This window comes from Nomia melanderi, chromosome 5 (assembly GCF_051020985.1).
Source record: "Nomia melanderi isolate GNS246 chromosome 5, iyNomMela1, whole genome shotgun sequence".
NCBI lineage: Eukaryota > Metazoa > Arthropoda > Insecta > Hymenoptera > Halictidae > Nomia > Nomia melanderi.
In genome coordinates, this window is record NC_135003.1 from 5,324,820 (window position 1) to 5,335,789 (window position 10,970).

The 10,970-nt window shown below is 33.9% G+C and overlaps 1 long non-coding RNA gene across 1 annotated transcript; it reads right to left on the minus strand.

The window, feature by feature from the left end:
• Positions 1-250: 250 nt before the first annotated feature.
• On the minus strand, positions 251-1,105 carry LOC116431019 (uncharacterized). The gene is made up of 3 exons (XR_004235847.2): positions 710-1,105; positions 533-600; positions 251-440 (listed from the first exon to the last, which is right to left on the minus strand). It is a non-coding gene; the product is annotated as an uncharacterized LOC116431019 (long non-coding RNA).
• Positions 1,106-10,970: the final 9,865 nt, after the last annotated feature.

Here is a 10,970-nt window from a genome sequence, read left to right on the forward strand (position 1 = left end):
TTATGAACGAAGAGCATTGTTGCAGTACTTTTTGTCCTTTATTTCCTTTATGGAGTGGAAAGTAAACTAAGGTAGTAAATTATAATAAATGCCATGAATACATAAAAATCTATTTTATTTTCGATTATAAACCATTAAACACACTTTCCTCAAATTTATGTACGCTTTTTTAACAAACTTGATTGACTCTTTTTAAACAAATATCCCACATATTTTTGATAATTACGTAAAAAAATAGTTAATCCTCTGATCTGTTTTCAATTGTTTACAAATTTCATCAACTTTGTATTGAAAAGACAGTTTTATCCTTCTTCATAACCACACTTTTAAAAAATAAAACAGCTATGAATTCATTGATTTTAAACGAACAGAAGAGTCACAAAGTGTAACAAGCAGACAAAACTCCAACTTACTTCTAACAGTAAAGGATTCCATGACTGCTACAGTAAACAGAGACAAATAATAGACGGTTCAAAATGTATTTTTCAGATTCAAAAATATGAATAAACACGGAAAAAGATAAAATGTTTACCTTTATTTAATTCAGAACAAAGGTTCCATAGCTTGCTCTAAAAATACGCACATGGACTAGAAGATCATCTGAAATTAAAGAAGACAGTCATCTTATCAGAATACCACTAACTCATTCTATCATCAAAATGAATATTCGCAAACTCAGTGTTAACAAAAACAAACGATAAATTCATACTTAAATCATGTCACAAACTTGATGGAACCAAAGAAACAGGCTTATTGCACAACTAATCCGCAGATCAAACTTCACTTTCCAAAATGTTCCCAAATGTCAATCTTAGAACACTCGATCATTTCCATACATGATTTCATAAAATCTCCCCATTTTCCATTTCATAAACTCAATGCCTTCAACAAACTAATAGCACTCATAGACCAAGCAACACGTTTTGCCACAAAAATCGAGAAATCCGCCCTACCAAATCCCACTTTGCCAAGCATTTCCCGAAAGTTGAGCACCGCTGCGGCGTGTCTAATGTAAGAGGAGGAGATCGTAGGTGGAGGAGGTGAGAGTGAACGTGCGTAGCTAAAGGGGCAGCTCGGCAAGCCGGACTTCGAGGTCCTCCTTCGAACCTTCTACCCGCTTGTCCCGCCACTCCCGAGCGTCCCCGCTCGCTCTCTCTCGGTTCTCCAGGTGTTCCATCCCTTTTTCTCTCGACCACGACCCCCAGGAACGGAACAGGGCTGGCTTCGCGACGAGCTCGGAGATGGTGGAGGCGCAAGGAGGTGGCTGGAGGTGGCCGAGAAGGGAGGAAAGGTTCGAGGGGGTGGGTTAGGTCTGAGCCTAGATCAATACTCGCATCTCTGCCGGCTGGACCAGGCCGGACATTGCGTTCCGAAGCTCACCTTCGAGCCGATATCAACCCTCCTACGGCATCCCTTTTCCTCTTGTTGCCACCCTCGCTGCTCCACCTCTTTTCTCCTCCTTTCAGCCCCTCTTCCACGACCTCTTGGCCAGCCAACACCGCCGGCTACCATCGCCGCCCACCCCCTCCTCCATTTGCATCCGCTTGTTTGGAGGCGAATTTTTCGGTGGAAGGATTTTTTCTGTTCCCTACCCTCCGCCAACGTGCCGGACCAGGTCTCCGTCTCTCTTGTGCGTCGGCTGTTTATTTTCGGGGGTGGCATCGTTCGTCGAAGGGTGACACGTTCCTTTCCCTTCTATTTTCTCTGCTTTCCTTCTCTTTTTTTTATCTAACAACGAGTTTTAGTTGTCCCGCCGCAGTTGTCGGTTGTTTGAGCTGGAAATTGAGTTTCGTCGAAGGGTGCTCGTTGTCCAAAGGTCGTCGCGCGAGGAGTCCGTTCCGTACGGCTCGAATTGAAAGTGAAAGGAACAAGAGAATTACGTGTCTTTATATTTCCCAAGGACAAATTTCATTTGGCGCAGGTCTATATCGGACCGAGCTCCGCGGTACCGTTACTCTGTCCGCGTCACTTCTGCGCGGAAGTTTGTTTCGCAATGGGTTTTGTGATAATTGTTGGGTTTGCTGCGTTGGACGTGTATTCGATTGATAATATAGATGAGATCGTTCGGTGATTGCTGCATTTGTTACTTCAATACAGAAAGTTATCGTTAATGTCGTATGCTGTTGCCACATATCATTCTTTTATTAAGAGAACCTTAGAAGAAATTACAGATTGAGGCTTATGCACAACGTTATCAGCTCAACTTTGACATATCCTGTATTTCTTTATTTCTACTTCAATTAATTTCATTTATTTACTAATTGTATATCACTCGCATTAGTTTACTTGATATTATTTTTATGCTGCCCTTGTTACGAATTACTATTATATGTCATTACGAAAGTTCTTCCTTTGCAATTGAATAGAATAAAGTATTCATCACATAAATCAATTAAAAAATAGCGAGAAGAAAATAAGATAACAAAAATCTTTGTTAAAAGAAAAAGGAGAAGTGTTTATTTAATTTTCAACCGGTTTATTAATTTCTTTGCGAAATAAATCTTTAAGGTTACTGGTTTATTACACAACAGAGGGGAACTAAATATCGATAATCATACTTCCCGTTATCACAGGAGGGTGCAACTGTGTCGCAGAGCGGGTAAAAAGTTCCGGACCGAACGAATCCCCTCAAATTGATTCGCAAGACAGCGTTGTATCGCTCGGCTACGCTCATCACCTGCTTTACTCCTATGGAGGGCACGGGAAACGAAAAAACAGAGTATCTCGGTCGGTTGGCCACAACAAACCCACAAGAATAACGATTATGACTTCCGTGAAATAAACGCCGTGTAAACGACACGGGAACAATTCAATCCCACCCTTTCACTGGCCTTATGGTTTACATCGCCCCTTGTTCGATGCGGCACGCGCGTAGAACTGCCTTCCCGCGTGCACGCACGGCAATAAAAGTATCGCGGGATCCATTTCCTTAATTACGGGTGGCGGTTTCACGGTGTTTTATTCTGGAACCAGTTTTACTTCGCATTTTATTGTTTCCTTTGTTACAAAAAAAAAGACAAATGTTGGTGCTACCGTTGGTGGAAAGTATTTATTTGAATGGGATAGGATTTATTCGGGTATAGTGAAGCATAGGAGTTTACTCGTGCATTTGGTTTATTTGTATCAAATTTATAGAAACTACTGTATTAGTATTTATATTTTTGTTCCTGAATTTAGGAGATTAGCTGTCTACGATGTTTATTTTATATTGACAATTCGGGGAATGAATTTAAGATTGAAATGAATTTGAAATTAGTTTGTATAGTGCTTCTCAAGAAAATTATTTATGGTTGTTTATGTTTTCGAAATTGGCGTGAAAAAATTGTGTATATTTTAGTAGAGCAAAATTTGTGAAGGAAAGTGTTAGGAATATATGAACCTTTGAAGGGATGGTACAAGTAAAAATGTAATTAACGACTAAATTTTATACGAACAAACTTATATCGAGTGTTAATAATGTAACTTTTAAGGTAATTGAGATGTCATACATTTCCACCTAACTATTTTTCACTTATTTTTTACAAGTTCGTAAAATAAACAAAGTTATACACTTTTATATTATTATTTTAATAGAATACTGTTAGCTCATTTAATTATACTCTTTTATTGTTAATATATACCAATTTGCACTGAAAAGATGAATAACTATTGGAATTTGCAGAAATTGATAAATTTGAAGATTGTTTAAGGGCTTACGAATTGCTTTTATATTTTTTGTCGTATATTATGTGATTTTATCAGACATATAACTGTTTTAATCTTTGTTATGGAGGGGTAAAATGGTGGTACTCCCGAAAAATATTTTGATTCGATTAATTCAAGTATACTCTTGAAGCTTTGCGCGTGAAAACATAGGATGACCGCCGGCGCGTACTAATTTACAATTCATCCTTTGTTTCGAAGAACAATAAAGACGGTGATGACAAGGGTAACAAGGGGTTCTGATTTTACATGGAAAGCAAGAGATATTTATATACTCTCAGTTTCTGTCTTCTTTGAACGCGAATTATAACATACGTGATTACTGGAAAAAATCTGATATAAAAATAATAATTATGCTCCACTAAAAATCTTTGAATCGATATATTTTGAAAAAGATGTTCATTATTGTAGTGGAGAAAGATATAATTTCAAAATTAGTCTACAGAATTATTTTTTAAATGATTATAAATATTTTTCAGTTTACAATAATATACAAATGTAAGTTTACGTATAAATTAATATGGTAAATAATTTAAGTTACTATACTATCTCAATTGTAATAATATTTATTTCTGTTTGTGAAACCTTCCTTTCTATTGTTAGGAAGTCCTAAGCATGCTTAGGAATATGACTGTGAATACGTCTGAATACTACGTATTATTTCTACTTGTATACAAAATATATTATCACATGTTTATTTTGCAATAATATTAGCTTTATGATACGTATGTAGTAAATGTACGTAGAAAATTAATATCTTATAATTATAAATAAAAATAAATACTCATGCAAGTAGAAATAAGTAGTTTTGGTCGGACATACATACTTAACATAGTAAATATGATGTTAATACCATGAAATCTTGATTTCATATGAAACGTATTAAGTAACAATATAAATACGTTCGATTTTGGGTATGAGAATATTTCAATTCCAAGAATTTGATTATAACTTATTGCGTATATGCAATGTGTGTCATAAACATGAAGCCACTTCTAGTCAATTTAAATAGAGCACTATTGTTACGCTGTTTTATAAATCAATAAAAAAAACTTAACTTAGCTTAACTTAACAAATAACATAGAAAAAGTTAAGCAAAAGTAATAAATATCTTTTTATAGGACATAATGGAACCTGCATGAATATTTGTATATATGTATAAGTAAATTATATTTTGAATTATAAGCCTATTTTTTCGTTCGTTGTAAGACATTACTAGCTTTTGCATTTTTCTGGATACTTGAAGTTTCATGGCAAGAAATTCATGTCCTTAAAGTGAACAATCTTGTACTCCCGGTTCATGTATTTCCGCTATTCACTTCTTATGATAAAAAAGCTTAATTTACTTTTGAAGTTCTTTAATAAATTCCATTTCTAATATCGAGTTATTTTTATCTGTTTCTAGTACTATTATTATTATGTACTATTTCGAAAATTAACTAATATTGGAAGATAAATACTAAAATGAAAATTAAGAAACAGAATATTTAATAATGAACTAAACATTCTTATTATTATTTAAAACTTTTGCATTATTCAAAATTCTCCAACATTTTCTTATTACCTTCTTATTATTCGAAATCCTTTTCAAACCAAACTGAGTACAAAATATACTTTTCTTTCATACGTCCATACTTCTTTTTTAAATATTAAATGTCGTTTTTTCATTATCTTTTTATTATTTAAATGTCTATTCAAACCATATCTTGTGAAACATTTTTTCATCACAAATATTTGTTTGGCAATAGGGAAATTAAGACCGCTCGAAACTGTTTGAATAGAAAAGAAGAAAACTTAAAAAGAAACATAACTTTTAATAACTTTGAAATTTCCTTTATTCTGTGCTTTATTGCTTAAATTTCTATCTAAAGCAAATCATGTCCAATATATGTACATCTCTAGCTATAAGGAACTTCGGAACGCTCAGAATAGCTTGGACAGAAATATATAAAAATGCTTTAAAAAGAATAACAATTTTTAATAATTTTGTTGTTCTCTTCTTTCTTTTGTCCATTATTTAAATTTCCATTTGAACCAAATCATAACCAATGCACATCAGTAACAATAAGGAACTGCTTGAATAGAAATCAAAAAGAGGAAAACAACATTTAATAATTTTGAAATTCCCTTTATTCTTTCCTTTATTGCTTAAATTTCTATCTCAAGCAAATCATGTCCAGCACACATCTGTAGCGACAAGAAACTTCGAAACGTCCAGAACTGCTTGAACGAAAAAGACAAGGGAGAACCACTGCGCACTGGTCAATTTCCCCTTAGTTTCGTCTCGCTCAGGGAGGATGGACGCTTTCCACCCCGAATACGCTTCCATACGTGGCCGTAAACGAGCACGCCGAGAAAGAGAAATGTGTTCGCACACCCCGTATTTACAAATACATGTACCAGAGCACACGCACTCGAGGGCCACGTACCCGGAGCCACGCCGAGAAAATTCAACCGGTCGGTTCATTTGCATGCTCGTCTTTTTCCGAACCCTCGGATCCTCCCACCTTTCGGATTCAACCGATGACACGTCGCTATGATAACTGGAAAAATTTCTCTTTGTCCAAGCCCCTTCGGCTTTACGAATTTATTACCACATCGGAATTCATTACGCATTATCGATACAATCGTACAATTAATTTGTATGCCCGATCTATCGAACAGTCTTGTTTCCATCTTAACCTTTAACTCTTTGCCTCATTGTATCGTCTTAGAATCGTGGTGAAGATTTTAAACAGAATTCAACAAGCATAAATATTACTCGGTTCTTGTAAATTCAAATGAAACAGTATTCTTCTGTTATCGATTATTACACTTTAGATAAAACATGGACATAGAATATACGTGGAATTTTTCTCTTTTTTTCAATCAATTATTGATGACAAAGTAGTTGTATCGATCGCAGTTGAGAAATAAATCGTGGGGCAAGGGGTTAAATGGAAACGTACCGTTTCAAAGACCTCTATAAAAAATATCGTGAATTTTGAAACCAGTGAAATTTTCGTTATGTAGTTAATAGTATTACTATGTAGAGGTATTCGAATAAGTAAAAACAAATAAATACAATAACTTTGTTTATTAGATATTGCAAACGAGAATATTTAACGTTAATCGCACATTTTCAGACGTCCATATTTAAAGATTAAATACACGTCCATACTTAAAGGTTAATTCTTTAATGCCAAATATCATTTCTTGTATAGAATGTCAAGTTAAAAAGATTTAGTCTTCTTAAAAAATGATTTTTACTTTAATACATTACCTACTGGTAGTTATTGAACAGTTTATTAAAGATTAATAATCAATACTTACGAATATTTTAATCAATTTTTTAGTAACTATAGAATTACAATCTTGAATCAATAAATTGTTTTAATAATAGTACTCTAATTCTTATTTTTGGGGGATTATTTCTGAAAGGAATCTATTAAACCGTTTTTTGACGATAGATTATAATTGATTAGTCTGTTAATAGCTAATTAAAATTAATTAAATTCTTTTATTCACCAGTGTTTGTAATGAGATTCAAAAATGTTTTGTGAAAAATTTCTTCCAATTTAATATGAGTGGTACAATGTAAAAAGCAAGATTTAAATGTAAAACGAACGTTTTCATTGAAAACTTCATTCTATAGAAAACGTAGTTTGAAACTTTGTCGAGTAAGTCTGTCATACTCAGTAAAGTGACTATAGAATTTGTATCAAGATATTTTCTCGAAAATAATGTCTGGTACAAGAAGTGTATTCCACTTCTCATGCACAATAATTTCCTCTCGACTCTACTGTATAACTGTGCATAGTTAATATTCATATAAATATTTACCTTCGATTTCTTCCAAAACGAGATCTCACTTGAAAAAATTTTGTTCTAAGATTTCAATTTACTCCTTCATATAGAATCATATCCCTTCTACTTACATTAAAATTACAAAAAATTCTCTATTTCTCGAACTAGTTCTTCCTGCTCCTAAAACGAATAAAAATGTTTAAGTTCCAACAATATCTCTATTATTATATCGAATATCTTAAACTAACATGTGCCACGAATGCAATAAATCGATAGTCCAATAATTACACAGCTGGTCCAGACTATTAATTCGAAAATATTCATGTCTCGACGGTTTCACAATACTTTATGAAATATTTTTCTACTAAAATAGTGTTTCAATTCTAGTTTTTAAGTTTCAATAGTCTCTTTCTGGTCCAAACTGCTACGGTTTCTCGTCTTCGTTATATTTGATTCGTCCATGATTTTAATTTATTATAATTCAATTTCGATCCTTTCTAGTTTACGTAGACAATACTCCTTTAGCGACTTTCCGTGGAGTTTCTTAAAGGAGACCCACGGCGATGTTCCCGAGCGGCTCGGCTGCTTTGTTTTTCTTACAAGTCCAGCAGGGTCGCTTTTCTTCTCAATCTTCACCTATCGTCTTTTCTTTTCTCCCTTGTGCGCCTGCCGCTGTTCCGGAATTCGAGTGGTCCACCTCGGGAGAAGGGTGTCCTCTCACTTTCGTATCATCTCCTATCTGTCTACCCCAAGCTTTTTGCTAGCTTGTTACTAGATAATTTTCAGAAAAACCGGAACACTTTTCTCCTCGCGGGAAAGAGCATAGACGCATAATTGGATAATTTGCCTGATTGCGAGGTGCATATGCAAGCGGAGGGAACAGTATGGGCACGGAGCTAGGCAGAATTTTATTCGAGTAAAAAGTGACGTATGTTCGTTTAAATAACCATCTGGATGAACTATTAGTTATTCATGTTGAAACATTATCGTACAATATAATTTACATTTTTTATGTTTAACGAATAAATAATTGGTAGACAAGACTTCAACGATCATCAAAAGTTCTTATTGAATTGAAAATTTTAGCTCTGTGATTTAGTATTTTTAGATAAAAGTACATAAAATAAAATAATTTACAAATGTATAGAATTCAAGAAAACACAAAAATGATCAGACTAATAATATTAAAAACAACGTACTAAGAATATTGTACGAAATTAATAACACTATTTACTGATTCATCGTATTCATTGAATTTTAAACAACAATAATGATTTTAACACATTATACGCATTGCACAAAGTCGATGTTATTACTATTAACCTTCGTGAATCATTTTCAGGAACCAAGGAAGGTACACTAAATTTTGTAGAACAGCCGTTAAATTAAATTTGCACACATCATAAACGAAAACAGAATCGCGGTTATTGCGTGCAATTAAGTTTGCATGCGTTGAGTGCTTGACGGTGTCTCGACGTTAATTTTGAGCGAGATCTCAGCCTCGTTCTCAAGCAAAATACTATTATTACTCACAGCCGATATTTCCTCTCTTTTCCTTAGCCATTTCCCGTCTCCCGTTTAATTATTGCGAACACGGCAGCTGCTTTTAACCAACCGGCGACCCCCGTATGGAAGTTGTGATTTCTTCGTCTCCCGATTTCCGGCCGGTGTCACGGAGCGGATAAAAAATTGCCCGATTCTATATGAACGTAATCATCATACACACGAAAGAGAGATGAATACAGCGGAGTCTTGTTTATCCGAATCCATTATGACACTTACAGTATCTCCACAGTATATAATTACTTCCGTGAAATAGAAAATGGTTAATTTGGAAATATTTCATAATAATGTTACACAAAATTAAGTGTTTGTTTAAGTAATTCCTTTTAATGATTTTATTATTTATTATAGATAAATATAATTATTATTTTTCAATTTAAATACAGAATATAACTATTATTTATTTTTCTGTCATAGGCGAAGGACATTTAAGGCAGTTATGTGGCCTTATCGAAACAAGCAGTTTAAAAATATGTATGATATTTCTCAGTATAAATTCAATAGGAATACAAAAGAATTTGTGCTTGTAAAAAGCTTTCCGTAGAAACTGTTTTATGTTATTAAAAGCTACGGTGATGTTGATTTCAGTTATAGATGAGTTGTCTTATATATTCCTTATTTTTATTTAACACATTTGTACACTCTACAACGACTTGCACAGTAAGTCCGTACTAATTTCTGTGTATGTCATTTTAAATTATTATTAATCTGTTGCCAACTTTCTGTTTTGATGTTGGACTATTTATTGTTCATAAATACTACAAAATATTCATGTTCATGAAATATGTGCCATTTCGTCAGAATATCATAACATTAAATTAACAAGCGACTAGAATACGAGTCTGATTCTTTCACGAACTATCACGATTCTTGGTAATACGAAACAAAAGAAATCTTCTTCGTGTACGAGTAATGCAATTCGTCAATTATTGCCGGTACCACGAAATTAATTATCCAAGTTTGTATTTACCAATTCAGAAGGAATTACGGCGCTCCTATCATGCAACCGTAAAATCACAGTGTCATTAATCTCTCTGGTTGACTGTTAGGAGAATGAAAGAAAGAAGGATGGAAGCGAGACAATAATAGACGTATGTTTCCGTGCCACGCGGAAAATAATAATCCGACACGGCCCTCAATTACAGTCGCGGCAACACGATCACCGACAGTGTACACATTGCAAAAATTATGTTACAAACTACCAATGGAGTAACCAGTTATTACCGTCCGATCACGACTCGAGTTACCCAATTAACGACACGATCAACTGGAGCCGAAACGTTCAACGGATAATTCGCGGAACGTGAGCCACTTGCTTTTAACCCTCGAACAACGGCAAAGTAAGAGAAAATAGTCAGAATAACAGAATAACAAGAGTACAACGAATAAAGGAAATAATTGTTCTTAACACTAAAACTACCAAATGGGTAAAAATTACTCCTTCTTGATTTCTTCTTTTTGCAATTATTAAAAAGATAACAGATGTTTCTCTGAGAAATCATTCAACAAATTGATTTAACAATACGCAAACTGAATTTCGAATAAATTAAAGTCTCAATAGATGCACTCTTGGAATTTCTGTAGAGAAATTTCAAAAAGTCAATTTAACTGCTCGGTAGTTTTAGTGTTAAATGAAAGTATTTTAATTTAACCCTTCCGATTTTTAATTTAAACTACCGAGCTGTTAAATTGAACTTTTCAAATTTCTCTATAGCAACTCCAAGAGTAGATCTGTTGAAACTTTAATTGATTCTTTACTATCAGTGAAACTTTACTATCAGTCATCGTTTATATTGAAAGGAAGGAAATAAACCTAAGAGAGTGTGAGAAATATATTTAGTTGAATATCTTGGATACTACTGATATTCTTATCAAAATTGTTTGAAGTGGTTTATGGTACTTTAGAAGCTCCAAAAATA